The sequence below is a fragment of the Ostrinia nubilalis genome, chromosome 23, assembly GCF_963855985.1.
Source record: "Ostrinia nubilalis chromosome 23, ilOstNubi1.1, whole genome shotgun sequence".
In the NCBI taxonomy this organism is placed as follows: Eukaryota; Metazoa; Arthropoda; class Insecta; order Lepidoptera; family Crambidae; genus Ostrinia; species Ostrinia nubilalis.
This window is the reverse complement of record NC_087110.1, coordinates 10,327,843-10,346,031: the sequence shown is the minus strand read 5'-3', so window position 1 is coordinate 10,346,031 and position 18,189 is coordinate 10,327,843. Positions and strand designations below refer to the sequence as shown.

The 18,189-nt window shown below is 40.0% G+C and overlaps 11 non-coding genes across 11 annotated transcripts; 4 read left to right on the top strand and 7 right to left on the bottom strand.

Annotated features, from left to right (window-relative positions):
* Window positions 1-231: 231 nt before the first annotated feature.
* Window positions 232-350, bottom strand: LOC135083547 (5S ribosomal RNA). The gene has a single exon (XR_010259650.1). It is a non-coding gene; the product is annotated as a 5S ribosomal RNA (ribosomal RNA).
* A 5,009-nt stretch (window positions 351-5,359) lies between these two features.
* Window positions 5,360-5,562, bottom strand: LOC135083565 (small nucleolar RNA U3). The gene has a single exon (XR_010259667.1). It is a non-coding gene; the product is annotated as a small nucleolar RNA U3 (small nucleolar RNA).
* A 252-nt stretch (window positions 5,563-5,814) lies between these two features.
* Window positions 5,815-5,933, top strand: LOC135083546 (5S ribosomal RNA). Its single transcript, XR_010259649.1, has one exon. It is a non-coding gene; the product is annotated as a 5S ribosomal RNA (ribosomal RNA).
* An 828-nt stretch (window positions 5,934-6,761) lies between these two features.
* Window positions 6,762-6,880, top strand: LOC135083532 (5S ribosomal RNA). Its single transcript, XR_010259636.1, has one exon. It is a non-coding gene; the product is annotated as a 5S ribosomal RNA (ribosomal RNA).
* Window positions 6,881-8,300: 1,420 nt separating this feature from the next.
* LOC135083559 (U2 spliceosomal RNA) lies at window positions 8,301-8,493 on the bottom strand. Its single transcript, XR_010259662.1, has one exon. It is a non-coding gene; the product is annotated as a U2 spliceosomal RNA (small nuclear RNA).
* A 497-nt stretch (window positions 8,494-8,990) lies between these two features.
* On the bottom strand, window positions 8,991-9,109 carry LOC135083551 (5S ribosomal RNA). The gene has a single exon (XR_010259654.1). It is a non-coding gene; the product is annotated as a 5S ribosomal RNA (ribosomal RNA).
* Window positions 9,110-9,768: 659 nt separating this feature from the next.
* Window positions 9,769-9,971, bottom strand: LOC135083568 (small nucleolar RNA U3). Its single transcript, XR_010259670.1, has one exon. It is a non-coding gene; the product is annotated as a small nucleolar RNA U3 (small nucleolar RNA).
* Window positions 9,972-11,399: 1,428 nt separating this feature from the next.
* LOC135083569 (5S ribosomal RNA) lies at window positions 11,400-11,518 on the top strand. Its single transcript, XR_010259671.1, has one exon. It is a non-coding gene; the product is annotated as a 5S ribosomal RNA (ribosomal RNA).
* Window positions 11,519-12,349: 831 nt separating this feature from the next.
* Window positions 12,350-12,468, top strand: LOC135083566 (5S ribosomal RNA). Its single transcript, XR_010259668.1, has one exon. It is a non-coding gene; the product is annotated as a 5S ribosomal RNA (ribosomal RNA).
* Window positions 12,469-12,928: 460 nt separating this feature from the next.
* LOC135083556 (U2 spliceosomal RNA) lies at window positions 12,929-13,121 on the bottom strand. The gene has a single exon (XR_010259659.1). It is a non-coding gene; the product is annotated as a U2 spliceosomal RNA (small nuclear RNA).
* Window positions 13,122-13,611: 490 nt separating this feature from the next.
* Window positions 13,612-13,730, bottom strand: LOC135083550 (5S ribosomal RNA). Its single transcript, XR_010259653.1, has one exon. It is a non-coding gene; the product is annotated as a 5S ribosomal RNA (ribosomal RNA).
* Between the last annotated feature and the right edge of the window lie 4,459 nt (window positions 13,731-18,189).

Below are 18,189 nucleotides of genomic sequence, written 5' to 3'. Positions count from 1 at the left end.
CCAATAAATCTTAATAACATTTCTTATACCTCCTCGGGCGACATCCTATCAACAACTGACAAGTGTGGACGGCCAAGTTTCAGAAACCTGTGTTTATGGTAAACTTGTTTCACACTAGTCATAGGTAAATAGTTTATCAACAAATGTTGCCTAATGAATACATGGCTTATTGTAAGCGTGCTTAAGCTAATGTTTAGCAAATTCATGTATAGCTTAGGAGCAGCAGCAAAAAGCCAACATCACGCGGTGTTCCCAGGCGGTCACCCATCCAAGTACTGACCGCGCCCGACGTTGCTTAACTTCTGTGATCGGACGAGAACCGGTGTTTTCAACGTGGTATGGACGTTGGCAACCATAGAGTTGAATAGAATCTTCCATTTCGAAAAAGGAACAACCACAAAATAAAATTTAGAGCTGGTTCACACGAAGACGAATCATGTTTTTTTACGAATCGTTTTTTTTTCAATGCCCATGCCATGTTCTCACGCTTCACGAATCGTGAAAAATGACATACGAATTCGACTTTTAAAAATAATTATTCGCTGAAAATCAATTCGGATCGCACGTTCATAATCAAACCGTCACTATACGAAATTGGGAGAAATTGAGTTAACATCGCCATCTATCAGCGCTCCGCGAAAAGTGCATGCTGTAAAAATCCCACGCTTAAAGCTCAAATCGCACGTTCATAATCAAACCGTCACTATACGAAATTGGGAGAAATTGAGTTAACAACGCCATCTATCAGAGCTCCGCGAAAAGTGCATGCTGTAAAAATCCCACGCTTAAAACTCAAATAGTTCGGCAGATATGACTAGTGTCGTTATGGAGTTTAATGGGGAAATCGGCATATGTTGTGAGTAACAGTGACACGTTTTTAGTAGTGACGGGAACTGGACGGGCACGCCGTGATAGTTATGTGGACTCTGTGTTGAAAAACGTCATTTTTAGCATAAAGACGCTTTTACTCCAAATCATTAAGATAAGTCACAATAAAGTAATACGAAAAACGCCTTAAAACAAAAAGTGACAATATTTCTCTTACATTTTTAAGAAGATTGTTCCATCACTTCGTAGAATATTGTGTTTATCCAAATTGTGTAATATTAAAACAACAAGAAAGATTTTTAAATGATTAAGTAGGTAGTTATATTTTTTTTTAACAGCTAACAAAAATGCCACCAGTCAATCCAAACACTAGTAAAATCAAAGAAATTATCAATTACAACTTTATCTAGCGTTTGTGGATTATTTATTTATTTATTCGATCACCAACAAGGTTACATTGAGGTTTCACAAAAGTAACTATAAAGAAATGAAAATGCCTTGGATTCGATCGAGATCTGAGCAGTGCTACAGTCTCTCCAACGGTGCCAAATTGACTATAGATACATCGAAGTGTTGAAAGGCTTGTACGAAAACGCCACAATGTCGGTTCGTCTCCAGGATCAGGACTCGAAACTCATCCAATTGCAGCAAGGGGTGAGACAGGGAGACGTCATAATATCTCCGATACTGTTCAACACCGCCCTGGAAGATGTTTTCAAGCTTCTGGATTGGAGTGGATTCAGCATAAATATCAACGAGTACATCATCCACCTTCGATTTGCTGACGATGTCGTAATCATGGCTGAGACTGTGGAAGATCTAGGCATAATGCTCGATGGCCTAAGTAGAGCCTCTTCAACAAGTGGGCCTGAAAATGAATATGGACAAGACAAAAAACATGTCAAATGTCCATGTAGTATCCACTCATCTGGAGACTCTACACTCGAAAGTTTGTTGACAATTTATGTATACCTGGGACAAACAGTCCAGTTACGTAGTTCCAACTTCGAGAAAAAGGTCAATCGTCAATCCAACTCGGCTGGGCAGCGTTCGGGAAGCTTAGTGATATTCTCACGTCCGAAATACCGTAGTGCCTCAAGACAAAAGTCTTTGATCAGTGTGTGTTGCCAGTGATATTTAATGGATCTGAGAGGTCACCCAAAAGGTGATGGAGCGTGCGATGCTCAGTTAGTTTCCCTACGTGATTGAATCAGAAATGAGGAGATCCACAGGAGAAACAAAGTGACCGACATAGCCCGCAGAATCGCTAAAATCGGAACGCAGTGGGCGGAACACATAGCTCGCAGAGGTAATAGCCGCTGGATAATGATCCAGAATTTAAACCTACTTCTCTGAGCCCTTTTCCCATGAAAAATCACTATCTAGTTCGTCAAGTTCATCGAGGTCATCAAGTTCTTGTTGTTTAAAGGCTGCCTGAACAAAAAAGTACCTTATTTTCTAAGAAGTTTATTTATGTGATGTAATTTTATAGTAATTTCATGTGTGTAACGTATTTATTTCTGATCGAGAATTTACATTTATTACTGTTACCATAGGTACCACTTAATCCAAATTATAAAGTTTTAAGTTCATTAAAATTACTGATTTTTTTTCTATGTTAGTTTTATTTAATAATAATCATTTTTTAATCTTTCATCGTCAAATTTATATGAAAATAGTGACATTTCTACCGGAATTAATAATACAACATTAACATGTTTTTAATTGAAAACTGTCACTGTCTCAATTTTAGTGGTAAAGTGACACTATTTTTAGGGAAAAAATTAAATATTAAATAAACCATTATGATAATTTGAAAGATAATTATATTCCCGTAAAAGCCAAACAAGCCACTACTGGTATTCAACAAAAAACAAAACATTTAAGAACATTTTGCACACTTTGCAAAGGTTTTAAAATTTGAGTATTTCAAATGCTTTTCCTGAAAAATCGACTTTTTTGTATAGTGACGGTTTGATTATGAACGTGCGAAATAGTTCGGCAGATATCACTAGTGTCGTTATGGAGTTTAATGGGAAAACCGGCATTTGTTGTGAGTAACAGTGACACGTTTTTAGTAGTGACGGGATCTGGACGGGCACGCCGTGATAGTATGTAAACTCTGTGTTGAAAAACGTCATTTTTAGCATAAAGACGCTTTTACTCCAAAACCATAAGATAAGTCACAATAAAGTAATACGAAAAACGCCTTAAAACAAAAAGTGACAATATTTCTCTTACATTTTTAAAAAGATTGTTCATCACTTCGTAGAATATTGTGTTTATCCAAATAGTGAAATATTAAAACAACAAGAAATATTTTTAAATGACTAAGTAGTTATAATTTTATCTAACAAAAATGCCACCAGTCAATCCAAACACTAGTAAAATCAAAGAAATTATCAAGGTAATTACTACTTTGTCTAGCGTTTGTGGACTATGATAAAGCCTTGGATTCGATCGAGATCTGAGCAGTGCTACAGTCTCTCCAACGGTGCCAAATTGACTATAGATACATCGAAGTGTTGAAAGGCTTGTACGAAAACGCCACAATGTCGGTTCGTCTCCAGGATCAGGACTCGAAACTCATCCAGTTGCAGCAAGGGGTGAGACAGGGAGATGTCATATCTCCGATACTGTTCAACACCGCCCTGGAAGATGTTTTCAAGCTTCTGAACTGGAGCGGATTCAGCATAAATATCAACGAGTACATAATCTACCTTCGATTTGCGGACGATGTCGTAATCATGGCTGAGACTGTGGAAGATCTAGGCATAATGTTCGATGGCCTAAGTAGAGCCTCTCAACAAGTGGGCCTGATGAATGAGTATGAAAATGAATATGGACAAGACAAAAAACATGTCAAATGTCCATGTAGTATCCACTTATCTGGAGACTCTACACTCGAAAGTTTACTGACCTGGGACAAACAGTCCAGTTACGCAGCTTCGAGAAAGAGGTCAATCGTCAATCCAACTCGGCTGGGCAGCGTTCAGGAAGCTTCGTGATATTCTAACGTCCGAAATACCGCAGTGCCTCAAGACAAAAGTTTGATCAGTGTGTGTTGCCAGTGATATTTTATGAATCTGAGACGTCACCCAAAAGGTGATGGAGCGTGCGATGCTTAGTTAGTTTCCCTACGTGATTGAATCAGAAATGAGGAGATCCACAGGAGAACCAAAGTGACCGACATAGCCCGCAGAATCGCTAAAATCAAGTGGCAGTGGGCGGGGCACATAGCTCGCAGAGGTAATGGCCGCTGGATAATGATCCATAATTTAAACCTACTTCTCTGAGCCTTTTTCCCATGAAAAATCACTATCTAGTTCGTCAAGTTCATCGAGGTCATCAAGGTCTGGTTGTTTAAAGGCTGCCTGAACAAGAGAGTACCTTATTTTCTAAGAAGTTGATTTATGTGATGTAATTTTATAGTAATTTCATGTGTGTAACGTATTTATTTCTGATCGAGAATTTACATTTATTACTGTTACCATTGGTACCACTTAATCCAAATTATTAAGTTTTAAGTTCATTAAAATTACTGATTTTTCTATGTTAGTTTTATTTAATAATAATCATTTTTTAATTTTTCATCGTTAAATTTATATGAAAATAGTGACATTTCTACCGGAATTAATAATACAACATTAACACGTTTTTAATTAAAAACTGTCACTGTCTCAATTTTAGTGGAAAAGTGACACTATTTTTAGAGAAAAAATTAAATATTAAATAAACCATTATGATAATTTGAAAGATAATTATATTTCCGTAAAAGCCAAATAAGCCACTACTGGTCTTTAACAAAAAACAAAACATTTAATAGCATTTTGCTCATTTTGCAAAGGTTTTAAAATTTGAGCATTTCAAATGCTTTTCCTGAAAAATCAACTTTTTTGTATAGTGACAGTTTGATTATGAACGTGCGAATATTTTGACGAATCGTGAATTTTCCATGATTCCGTATTCCATGTGAACATCTATCCATTCCAGACGTATCGTGTTTTTTAAAGAATCTTCAAAGACGTATCTCGTATGAATTCTATGAATGCGCCCTAACATTGCATTTTTATGAACTTAAAGGCACTGGGTCTCTATCAGAAGGAACTCTAGGGGTGGAATCTCCATTGGCGTGGGTTAACGGGCAAGGAGATAATATCTTGGATGGTTGACAATCACTTTTCCTACAACTTAACGTTCCACCAAACTCAACACGCTTTTCAAAGATAACCTCGCAGCCGCCTGCTCACACTTGACATGACACAACTGATTGACAGTTATCTTTTTCTGCGCATCAGTCGGGTGTTACGTTTAGGAATCACAAACCTTCTGCTCTACAGATTTCTACAGATAACATAATATTAAGATTGGTACTATTAATCATCAATAATAATTTGCAGCATCTGTGTCCGGCGCCGACAAACTTATCTGCTGTGAAGTTCTCAGGTGTTCTCAGGAACACTAATGTTTCTTGAATATTCAGGCCAAGTCCTCTCTTATCCGTAATGAGTATTAAAAGGGTTCAAAAATAACCACTCAGACAGCGACAACGCCCCACCCCCTCCGCCGAAGCGGAGGGCGAACGATCATCGAGGGCTGGCAGTGGACACTGCCGCCCGCCTCACGCTCAGGGCGCCGCGCCACGTCTCATCAACGTGGTTAAGGGTGGTTTCACATAGTGTGAAGGTCTAGCGAAGAGCTTACTATAGAAATGATCCTATGAAGTAAGGTCTTGTCCGTCGGTCGCCGCGGCCGCGGTGTCTTTGCGGGAAAAAAAATCTGGACACCGCGGGCAAAAAAACCACTCCTCAGAGCGGAGCGACACCTAGCGGCAAGCTTGTTTAATATCACCGCCTCAGGGTCGGGCAGTCGGCTGTAACAAGCAGACTTCTGTTATCAAGTAATTTATGAGGGCGAGCACAGATGTAAAGGTATAAAAATTTTGTTTCTTAATCGAAATAGATGATTTTATTCTGCTATTTCGTCGCCAACGTCCATACCACGTTGAAAACACCGGTTCTCGTCCGATCACCGAAGTTAAGCAACGTCGGGCGCGGTCAGTACTTGGATGGGTGACCGCCTGGAAACACCGCGTGATGTTGGCTTTTTGCTATTTCATCATTTTGGTTTCCTATGCCTACGATAGTCTCCATCAGTTTCAATATTATATTTTAGAATTACATTTTTTGTTTTTTACATTAGCCATAATATCCTAGAAGAGTTCGCATTTTGCGAAATTCACATTTTAAGAAGTGCTCCTTTTGGAACATTTTCCAATTGTGAAATTTACATACTGAGTCGAGTGTTCATCCTGCGAAGTGCGCATTCTGCGTCAAGGCCAGCCAATCATCCGACTTTTCTTTAATTTTTGGATGAACAAGTATCAGTAATTCAAGTTAATAATGTATTTTTTTCGCGGCTAAGAAATCAGTCCGCAGCGCACAGCGACACCTAGCGGCAAGCTTGTTTAACATCGCCGCCTCAAGGTCGGGCAGTCGGCTGTAACAAGCAGACAACTTCTGTTCTCAAGTAATTAACTCGGGCGGGCATAGATGTCAGCTTTTGCATATTTTGATGCTTGAATAGTTTATTCTTAAGTTTATTATTTTGAGAAAACTCAAAGGAGATCTAACTAAACATGTGTCGGTAACAATACCCCATGTTTTAGTTGTTTCATTCACTTTCGTAGGTCACTTCCGTTCTCAGATATTTCTCAATTCTCATACTATTCAATAAATAATGTACTTTTTAATTTTATTGAAACAGTGTCTTGAATTTCTTGTTTGGTGGTAGACAACACACACAGTGTCTGTCATTGATTAGTGAGAACTTCACAAGGTAAGTTCATAAAAAATGCAATGTGTATAAAAAAAAAAAGTCTAATGAATAGTTGTTTTTAATCGAAATTGATGATTTTATTCAGCTCCCTCGTCGCCAACGTCCATACCACGTTGAAAACACCGGTTCTCGTCCGATCACCGAAGTTAAGCAACGTCGGGCGCGGTCAGTACTTGGATGGGTGACCGCCTGGGAACACCGCGTGATGTTGGCTTTTTGCTATCATCATTTTGTTTTACTATGCCTTCGATAGTCTCAAACTCTCAAGTTTCTATATTTTATTTTATTTTAGAATTACACTTTTTTTTACATTAGCCCTTTCGGACCCGCGCTTAAACTAGAAAGAAATTTGTAATTTTGAACATGAAATTTAGGTAATTTGGGGCCGCAGATTACGAATCTGCTATAATTTTCCAGATTTTCCGCCGCCATCTTGGAAAATTCATATACCAACAATTATATCGAACTGGGCCCTTCACTTCCCACGTACAATTGTGAGGGTCAAAATTGTAAGGGTTTTGGTAATTTTATCAATGGCATGTTTTCCGAAAAATGTATTTATAACCATTAAGGAATAAACAGGTTTCATTTTTATACGAGTAGGTATTTGCCATTTAATATTGATTTGTGGTCAAAACCATCAGTTCCATGAGCTCAACAGTAAATATAGCGCCCGAAATATTCCTATGGAGTTTTAATATCTCCTGGATCATGAACAGCATCTCCTGGAAGATGTTGACGATTGAAGGGCTTCGTCTGCCATGCTGCTTGCATACTTAGAGGTATGTATCGTCATGAATGTCTGAGCCTTCATCAGAAGGAGAGGAGTAGTTCATCTGAAGTAGCCGAAACTAGCTTTTGTCGTTGTCATCGCTCTCATCCCCAGATGCATTAAGCATCACTGCGATAGTAGCGTCGTTTAAAATCGGAAACATGGTATGGAAACCATGAAAAATTAATAATTATGAGAAACTTAAAATACGCATAAGGTATTGTAGGGCCCACGTCGATACAATTGTGTCAGTAAAGTTCGTTAAGCCGTTACGCTAAAGACTTTGCTTACAAGTAGTCACTGTTATCACAAAAAGATGCTATTTTTAACTATTTGTCTAATCAATAACTTGTACATATTACTACAATTACAAAATAAAGCCATAGTAGGTACTTTCTTTCCCCAAGTCGGGGAGCGCAATCAGTCATGAACTGTACAGGTTGTAACCTGCTCACCAACTGCGTTTCGGACAAAACTTGCACGGGAGGTGAAAGAACGCATCCCGCACAATCGTACGATACTCAGCCCATCCACTTCCGATGTAAAACTAATTAGATATTCTCGATTTTGTAACCCGCACAATTGTATTGGAGCGGTCCGAAAGGGTTAGCCATATCCTGGAAAGGTTCGCATTTTGCGAAATTCACATTTCAAGAAATGATCAGAAGTGCTTTTGGAACATTTTACAACTGCGAAAATATTTTGAGGTACTCAACTCATTCTGTCTGCGTCATCATCCGGTTTTCCTTCCATTTTTAGACTAGTATCAGTACGCATTAATTTCGTCAGAGTCGGCATGCAATGCAAGTCATTAGAATCTGGAACACCCAACACTGTTTCAGAATTAAGAACGTTATCAAGTTTTAGGTGGGCCGATCCCGGCGGCACTGCATTGCCCTGCCGACCCGTGAGAGGAGTGGAGCGAGCCCCGAACATCCTCTCAAAGGACAAAAATCAGTTTAATATACTGGTCCCTCAGTGAGAGAACTTTCAGATATTAAGCTGAAAAGAACAGATACTACACTTTGATCTTAGCCAAAAGGCCGAGAAGCGATGCCGACACAGACCGACCCGCAGAAGGTCTTTTCAGGAAAAAAAATCTGGACACCGCGGTACAGGATTTGGCCTCTCGATGCACAGTGACATCTCGGGGTTGACAGTTGTACCAATGCTGTTGAGCACCGAGCACGCGGTGGGTTGCTTTTCAATGGATCTCTATCGCCCTCTGTCGCCATTGGCGGGTACTATGTTTGTACTCTAGTTCCCCGCTGATAGGGCCGATTCGTTCCACATTGGGACGACAGAGTGTGACTGAGTGTTAATATCGTCTCCGATATTTTAATTTACTTGACTCTGGCTAAATGTGCAAACCGCACCCCATTAAACAAACAAAATAAAGTTATCTAAGTGTGCATGAAATTCGACAGCGAAATAACAGAATCCATCGGTATTTAAACATCCTTTTGCAAAGAATTAATAAAAGTAACAGTATTTACCGCGGAAACTGCATGTTAAAGCTAATTTTTAACAAATACCTACAGCCGCAGCAAAAAGCCAACATCACGCGGTGTTCCCAGGCAGTCACCCATCCAAGTACTGACCGCGCCCGACGTTTCTTAACTTCGGTGATCGGACGAGAACCGGTGTTTTCAACGTGGTATGGACGTCGGCGATAAAACGAGTGAATAAAATCATAGCTTTTTTTAAGAACTACCTCCTGGGCTGCTGAGAAGTTCTTAGGCACTCGCCTAAAGTCACCTAGGTAGGGCGCAGTTACACCACAGCGTTTCAGCTCATTAGTTACACAATGCGGGAAATTGATCGAACAGAAGCGCGAGCACGCACACCGAAGAATGGGTACACCCACGATGAAAGTAACTGAAGTGCGTGTTTGTTTACACTATGTTTTATGTCTCGATCAATTCCCGCAGTGTAACTGCGCCATAGCAACGAATTATACAAGGACATGCCGCGTTATTCAGTGACTAATATGACCGATGATATTATTATGTTGATTGAAACGGCAGCACCAGCAACTTTAACTAATCATTGGTCGAAAACAATTGAATGGACTAATATTAGCCGTTAGACGAGATCGTATTTCGCAACATGGAGATATGGGACTATCACTAATCACTATTCCCCACCACTGCAACTCCTATGTAGCCAGGAACCACATCTTGACCGCCATTAAAAAAGCCAACCAGAGTAAGTGAATGTCCCGGGACTCCCGGGATAAAGTTAAACCATGCAGATTGTGATGGAGGAGAATAATTTGGGTCATGAAGTGAAAGGAGTTATATTCATCGTTTTAAAAGGGCTCAAAAATAACCACTCAGACAGCGACAACGCCCCACCCCCTCCGCCGAAGCGGAGGGCGAACGATCATCGAGGGCTGGCAGTGGACACTGCCGCCCGCCTCACGCTCAGGGCGCCGCGCCACGTCTCATCAACGTGGTTAAGGGTGGTTTCACATAGTGTGAAGGTCTAGCGAAGAGCTTACTATAGAAATGATCCTATGAAGTAAGGCCTTGTCCGTCGGTCGCCGCGGCCGCGGTGTCTTTGCGGGAAAAAAAATCTGGACACCGCGGGCTAAAAAACCACTCCTCAGATCGGAGCGACACCTAGCGACAAGCTTGTTTAATATCACCGCCTCAGGATCGGGCAGTCGGCTGTAACAAGCAGACTTCTGTTATCAAGTAATTTATGAGGGCGAGCACAGATGTAAAGGTTTAAAAAAAATTTTGTTTCTTAACCCTTAATTTGGCAGACTCATTATTTATCAAAAATTAAAAATACATCGTCGGATTTATGTTCTTAGGGTTATTTATAGGTCAGAAAAAAATATATAAAAAATCGGAACTTCACCAAATAGAAAAAAAACAATGTTCATCCCAATGAACACTGCCAAATATATGGAGAATTTTAACTGTTCATTGGGGTGAACATTGCCAATTTAGGGTAGCGGCATTAAATTAAAACAATTACTCATATAAAAAGAAAAAAAAAATATTAAATGCTTTTTGGTGCACAAAATAGTAAGAAATTAACTATTACCATACAATTTTGTGTGATCGTTGAGGTAAAACAATGTTTAATGTTTTTAAAGAAAAAAATCATAATTTTTTGTTCATGTAACTTAAAAGTGGACAAGTCGCACTAAATAATAAAAAAACAGCTCCCACATTTATAAAATATATTCTTCAGGGTTTAAATAAAAAAGTAAAAATGATTTTAATCAAAAATATTCCTTGGAACTACAAACTTTGAATCTACAAACAACCGCTAAATTAAAATATGTAATTATTTTGCATGAAAATTTAGAAAACAATTATGTCCACTTTTACCAGTAACAAAACATTATTCTGATATTACATTTCATGCAATATACAGTATTAAGCTCCCAACAACTCAAACAAAATAAAAAATAACTCTAAATAAAGAAATTAGTCCACTGAAATCAAATTAAACAAAAATAAACGTTTCATAGCCTATTTGACAATGTTCACTGGGATGAACAATCAAAGATTATTAGTAATTTGGCAATGTTCACTGGGATGAACACTCGACTTTGACCTGGTATAACATGGCTTATTTATTAAATGAGCATTGTAAATCAATCAAGTTATTAAGCATAAACACTATGCAATACGTTAAAACCACTGTCACTACTCAATTATAATAAAAAACATGTAAAGCTTGAATAAATACCTTGACACTAAAGCCTGGTCTTCGCTATGCCGGCATTTTGGCTAAAATTTAACACTTTCAGACTGTGGCTAGTACATAAAAATATTTTTCTACCAAAACTTAAGTATATTTTCTAGTGAAAAAAAAAACTTTCCAGAAATTAAGACGTATGCACTCGGCATATTATTTTTTTCAATTTAATGTTCATCCCAGTGAACAAAATCAAATTAAGGGTTAATCGAAATAGATGATTTTATTCTGCTATTTCGTCGCCAACGTCCATACCACGTTGAAAACACCGGTTCTCGTCCGATCACCGAAGTTAAGCAACGTCGGGCGCGGTCAGTACTTGGATGGGTGACCGCCTGGGAACACCGCGTGATGTTGGCTTTTTGCTATTTCATCATTTTGGTTTCCTATGCCTACGATAGTCTCCATCAGTTTCAATATTATATTTTAGAATTACATTTTTTGTTTTTTACATTAGCCATATCCTAGAAGAGTTCGCATTTTGCGAAATTCACATTTTAAGAAGTGCTCCTTTTGGAACATTTTCCAATTGTGAAATTTACATACTGAGTCGAGTGTTCATCCTGCGAAGTGCGCATTCTGCGTCAAGGCCAGCCAATCATCCGACTTTTCTTTAATTTTTGGATGAACAAGTATCAGTAATTCAAGTGTATTTTTTTCGCGACTAAGAAATCAGTCCTCAGCGCACAGCGACACCTAGCGGCAAGCTTGTTTAACATGGCCGCCTCGGGGTCGGGCAGTCGGCTGTAACAAGCAGACAACTTCTGTTCTCAAGTAATTAACTCGGGCGGGCATAGACTGATGTCAGCTTTTGCATATTTTGATGCTTGATTCTGCTTGAATAGTTTATTCTTAAGTTTATTATTTTGAGAAAACTCAAAGGAGATCTAACTAAACATGTGTCGGTAACAATACCGCATGTTTTAGTTGTTTCATTCACTTTCGTAGGTCACTTCCGTTCTCAGATATTTCTCAATTCTCATACTATTCAATAAATAATGTACTTTTTAATTTTATTGAAACAGTGTCTTGAATTTCTTGTTTGGTGGTAGACAACACACACAGTGTCTGTCATTGATTAGTGAGAACTTCACAAGGTAAGTTCATAAAAAATGCAATGTGTATAAAAAAAAAAGTCTAATGAATAGTTGTTTTTAATCGAAATTGATGATTTTATTCAGCTCCCTCGTCGCCAACGTCCATACCACGTTGAAAACACCGGTTCTCGTCCGATCACCGAAGTTAAGCAACGTCGGGCGCGGTCAGTACTTGGATGGGTGACCGCCTGGGAACACCGCGTGATGTTGGCTTTTTGCTATCATCATTTTGTTTTACTATGCCTTCGATAGTCTCAAACTCTCAAGTTTCTATATTTTATTTTAGAATTACACTTTTTTTTACATTAGCCATATCCTGGAAAGGTTCGCATTTTGCGAAATTCACATTTCAAGAAATGATCAGAAGTGCTTTTGGAACATTTTACAACTGCGAAAATATTTTGAGTTACTCAACTCATTCTGTCTGCGTCATCATCCGGTTTTCCTTTCATTTTAAGATTAGTTTTTGCCCGCGGCTTCACCCGCGTGAAATTTAGTTTGTCAAGTCAATATTGTCTTAAAATTAGTAGGACCATAGCATGTACGAGTATCAGTTACTATCAGTGGTATCAATGTTCAAGTTAATAATATACGCATTAACTGCGTCAGAGTCGGCACGCAAGTCATAAGATTCAGGAATAACATTGTTCCAGAGTTAGGAAGGTTTACAAGTATTATGTGGGCCGATCCCGGCGGCACTGCAATGCCGGGCCGACCCGTGAGAGGAGTGGAGCGAGCCCCGAACATCCTCTCAAAGGACAAAAATCAGTTTAATATACTGGTCCCTCAGTGAGGGAACTTTCAGATATTAAGCTGAAAAGAACAGATACTACACTTTGATCTTAGCCAAAAGGCCGAGAAGCGATGCCAACACCGACCGAACCGCAGAAGGTCTTTTTAGGAAAAAAAATCTGGACACCGCGGTACAGGATTTGGCCTCTCGATGCACAGTGACATCTCGGGGTTGACAGTTGTATTAATGCTGCTGAGCAACGAGCACGCGGTGGGTTGCTTTTCAATGGAGCTCTATCGCCCTCTGTCGCCATTGGCGGGTACTATGTTTGTACTCTAGTTCCCCGCTGATAGGGCCGATTCGTTCCACATTGGGACGACTGTGTGTTTTATTTTCGTCTCCGATATTATAATTTTTACTTGACTGGCTAAATGTGCAAACCGCACGCCATTAAACAAACAAAATAAAGTTATCTAAGTGTGCATGAAATTCGACAGCGAAATAACAGAATCCATCGGTATTTAAACATCCTTTTGCAAAGAATTAATAAAAAGTAACAGCATTTACCGCGGAAACTGCATGCTAAAGCTAATTTTTAACAAATATCTACAGCCGCAGCAAAAAGCCAACATCACGCGGTGTTCCCAGGCGGTCACCCATCCAAGTACTGACCGCGCCCGACGTTGCTTAACTTCGGTGATCGGACGAGAACCGGTGTTTTCAACGTGTTATGGACGTTGGCGACAAAACGATTGAAAAAAAACATAGCATTTTTTAAGAACTACCTCCTGGGCTGCTGAGAAGTTCTTAGGCACTCGCCTAATGGCACAGTTAGTGCAGTTACACTACAGCGTTTCAGCTCATTTAGTTACACTATGCGGGAAATTGATCGAACAGAAGCGCGTGCACGCACACTAAAGTGACTAAAGTATGGGCACACCCACGATGAAACTAACTCAAGTGCGTGTTTATGTTTTATAATAATAAATAATAATAATAAATAATTTATTTCAGACTTTCATCCATTATGTATTCATCCATTTCATTATGTCTCGATCAATTCCTGCAGTGTGACAGCGCCATAAAAACGAATAACTTATCAAACTACAAGGACATGTGCCGCGTTATTCAATGACTACCAGTATGATATTATTATGTGGATTAAAACGGGGCACCAGCAACTTTAACTAATCATTGGTCGAAAACAATTGAATGGACTAATATTGGCCGTTAGACGAAATCGTATTTCGCAACATGGAGATATGGGACTATCACTATTCCCCACCACTGCAACTCCTATGTAGCCAGGAAGTCTAGAGATGAGACGTATTTACTAGAACAGATCCACACACTAGGTATTTTACAGTACTAGGCGGCACCTATTCCAATTTTTTAAATACTTGATCCACCTAGTATTTTATAAATTACACGATTTCCGACCCTACCAGCAAAGTAATAGAGGTTATTATTGCGTAATCCGTAGTCGTGTATTACGCGCACCTTGTATTTCTCGCTAAGCTTATGTGCGAACGTAGAGATTCACTCCGTCTCTGTCTGACCAAACAAATTTGAGCGCGACGAAGCAAACGCACACAAACGTAGTCAAACCATATTCATGTAAATAAGAAAAAATATGTAAATATTTTTATGAAATTGATCTTTTAAATACGCCAACTTTTAAGTTGACAGTCCTATGCTATGCCTGTTGAAGTATGAAGGGAGGAATTATTATTCAATTTCAAATTGCATTATTCAAACTACGGTTGTATCTTTAAAAAAAAATTGTATTTTAAAGTCATATTACGTGGATTAGTCCGCACTAGTCGAGTCAAGTATGCTAAATTACTACGTACTAGAGGTGGGCGCCGATATAAAATTGGCCGGCGGCGGCGCGCCGACTTTTTGACCTCGGCGGCGGCGGCGTCGGCGGCGTGACCTTGTTTGACCTTTGTTCATTAGGTTTTTTTTTAATCTGCATTTTTAGTATCTGCCGTCAAGACTAATCAGATGATTTGCAGTTGGTTGGGGTTCGAGCCACTAAAGCAGTGGTTTACCCTAGTAAATTAGCTCTCTTGATCATAGATACTTTGATATTTGGATAGCGGGTTTGGCTGAGATCAGGTTCTCGTGTATTTCCTAAAGGCGAGCGTACCAATGTACCGATAAAAGTACCCTTAACATGTAATTTTGAGCTCTTTGGAGGCACATAACAACGAGTTAATGTTGGATTAGCTGGCTGTAGGTGGAATATTATATTCAGTTCTGTTTTATTTATATTTATGGTCTTTCCATGTGATCCTACGGTCCAGGATTTTAATGCAGGTTGATTGCAGCAATGTGTCGAGGTCTAGATTGGTCGGAGAATAAGTTTCACGTCTTAAATGATAATATGGTGAGACTTCGAGGCTTAATTACATGCGCCACTTGGTCAGCCAAGCAGCTGACATTGCAACAGTCTAGTCACTTTAAGATCACAGTTACATTTGAGGAATGCCGCAGCTTTCTGGTGTCTGGGCTACTTTACTAGTAGATGTTATAGAGTGTCGGACCAAAAACAGAGTCCTGGGGTACTCCAGCTCTGCAGCTAAAAAGAGATTTTGTCACCCAGTTTGATTTAAAACTGTCTGTCACTGAGATAGGAATCCATCAGCAGTTAGTAGAAGTGTGCTAGAAGGTACTTTTTAATTTCATAGAGTAGTCCTTTCTGATAAACCCAGCTGAAGCAGCAGCGAAAGCAGACGTACAGGATTCTTTCTTGGTTGGTATGGTTTCTGCCAAAATTTATGGTCAGGTATACTATATTACATGGGTCATACTTAGGCAAGGGAATAAACGAGCAAGAATGATCCTTTTTCATAATTTTAACAATAAAAATGTCCGATTAATTGAGCGATAAGAGAATTCGTTAGGCGACTTGCCAGCCTTATGGATCATTTCCAAAGTTAAGAGACTTGCGAGGTTCTTCTCACTCAGTGTGGTCATTGTCAAGACCATGGACTTCATGGTGATCAGATCAAATGCAAGTGCTTTACGAGGGTCCATTTTGGCTATTTCTTTAGCTTAGCCATCTCTCTTAGCGTTAGTTCTTTCATTTCTGACTGAAGACGTCCGGCGCCGCTCGCATCCAGGCACTTCCTGCGACCTTCCCCAAATCGTCGGTCCACCTAGTGGGGGCCTGCCCACGCCACGTCTTCCGGCTCGTGGTCGCCACTCAACAACTTTACTGCCCCAGCGGCCATCAGCTCTACGAGATAACATGTGCCCCGCCCACTGCCACTTGATTTTAGCGAATCTGTGGGCTATGTCAGTCACTTTGTCCTCCTGCGTCTTTCGTCCTCAATTAGCGTAGTAGGAATCAATCTTCTACTTTGAACTTGAGGAGGGTAAGCGGAAACATGGCGGTCAACTCCTCAGATAGTCAAGTACAAAGATATCCAGAAGCAGCATACGAAAAGATGCAAAATGAGCCCTCTCAAATCACAATGGGAAGGTTTGGCAGCACAGCACCTAGAATGGCGGGAGATTGTGTTGTGTAGAGGCGAGTCCGCGAATTAAACGAGCAGCGTACAACTGAACTCGACGCAAAACGCGATGATGTAAATCCCGTCCATCTGCCCCCATTCACTATAATTATGTTGGCGGCGGGTAATTACTCTCAATGTGCGAGGAGTTTGCCGCGAAGATCGGCTATGTAAGCCATCTTCGGGCGCACCAGCGCCGCTAAGACAGCTAAGTCGAAGTGGTCACCATGGCGGAAATCGGTCGGATGAATCATCATCATCAGTAGGAATCAAAGGCAGGCATAGCTGCAAGTATCGGATCAATTCCAATGCTTGATCTTATTTTTTTGATTGAATTGTGGATTTTTTGGAGTCAATTGGTTTAAATAGACCGGCTTGTCATGTAGCAAAGGTCTGACATTTTTCTTGTCAGTTTGCACTCATGTATTACCGGACCTAATAAGCGGAGAACACTTTGAGGTAGGTACTTTGTTGCCTTCCAGAGGTTGTGGTTCCCATTTGCATTCCGAGACATATTTGCCAATCTCTGTGTGACTGATTCGCTTGAAGTATAGTCCAATAGTGTGGGTTATCTGCCAGACGAAGGCAGGGATTTTTTTCTTGACAGCAAAAGGGACCGGCGCCTCTCGCGATCTTTACTAGACCAAGCAGTAACTTGAATAATGTACTTGATTAACTGTTAATATAGTTAGTATTAAGTTATTCAATCAATTTATTAGTATATCAACGGCATTAAGTTCGCCTTGTGTACCAATTTATATGGCATTAAAAATAAATATTATAGTTAGTTCTTCTGTATATGGTTTACTGATGGGTCAAAAATGGGCCCTAACGTAGGCTTTGGCATGTATGGAGAGCAGCCAAAGCTTAGGCTATCTCAAAGCCTGGGCTAATTTGCCTCTATCTTTCAGAAGTCTACACCATTATTGAATGTGCGGAAGCTAACCTGTGAAAAAATTATGCCAACCACATAATTTACATTAACTCAGACAGTCAGGCCGCGCTGATGGCCTTAAACTCCAACTTAATCACCTCAAAAATGGTAGAAAACTGCATGAGTCGACTGAATACCCTAGGAAAACGTAACAGAGTAACACTGAGATGGGTTCTAGGTCACGCGGGAATCGTGGACAATGAAAATGCCGACGAACTGGCCAGAGCGGGAGCGGAGGGAACACAATATGGTCCAGAAACCTTTTGTGGCATTCCCAAAAGTCTCGCTCGAATGACCCTGGAGAACATCTATTTAAACAAATCCTTTAAGGCATGGTCAGACACGCTAGGATTAACTCATTCCAAAGCTCTTATAAAAGCCTATGACCGAAAATGCTCTATGCAGATCATAAGACTGAGTAGGATCAAAATGTGCATCTTAGTTCGAGCCTTCACTGGACACAGCAGCTTAAACAAGCACTTGTCTACTATGGGACTGTCCGAATCAAGAACGTGCAGGATGTGCCAAGAGGCAGATGAAACGCCGCTACACATTCTCACGGACTGCGGACCTTTGATGCGCAAGCGGAGCTTACACCTGGGCAAACACATCCTAAGCCCACAAGATGTAAAACATATCGCCCCCTAAAAGATACTGCAATTTCTAATGGATACAGGACTCGGAGGCGAACTGTCAGGAAAATAGCGGCGATCAGAATAGATCGGTACCGGTCGCAGTGATACTAG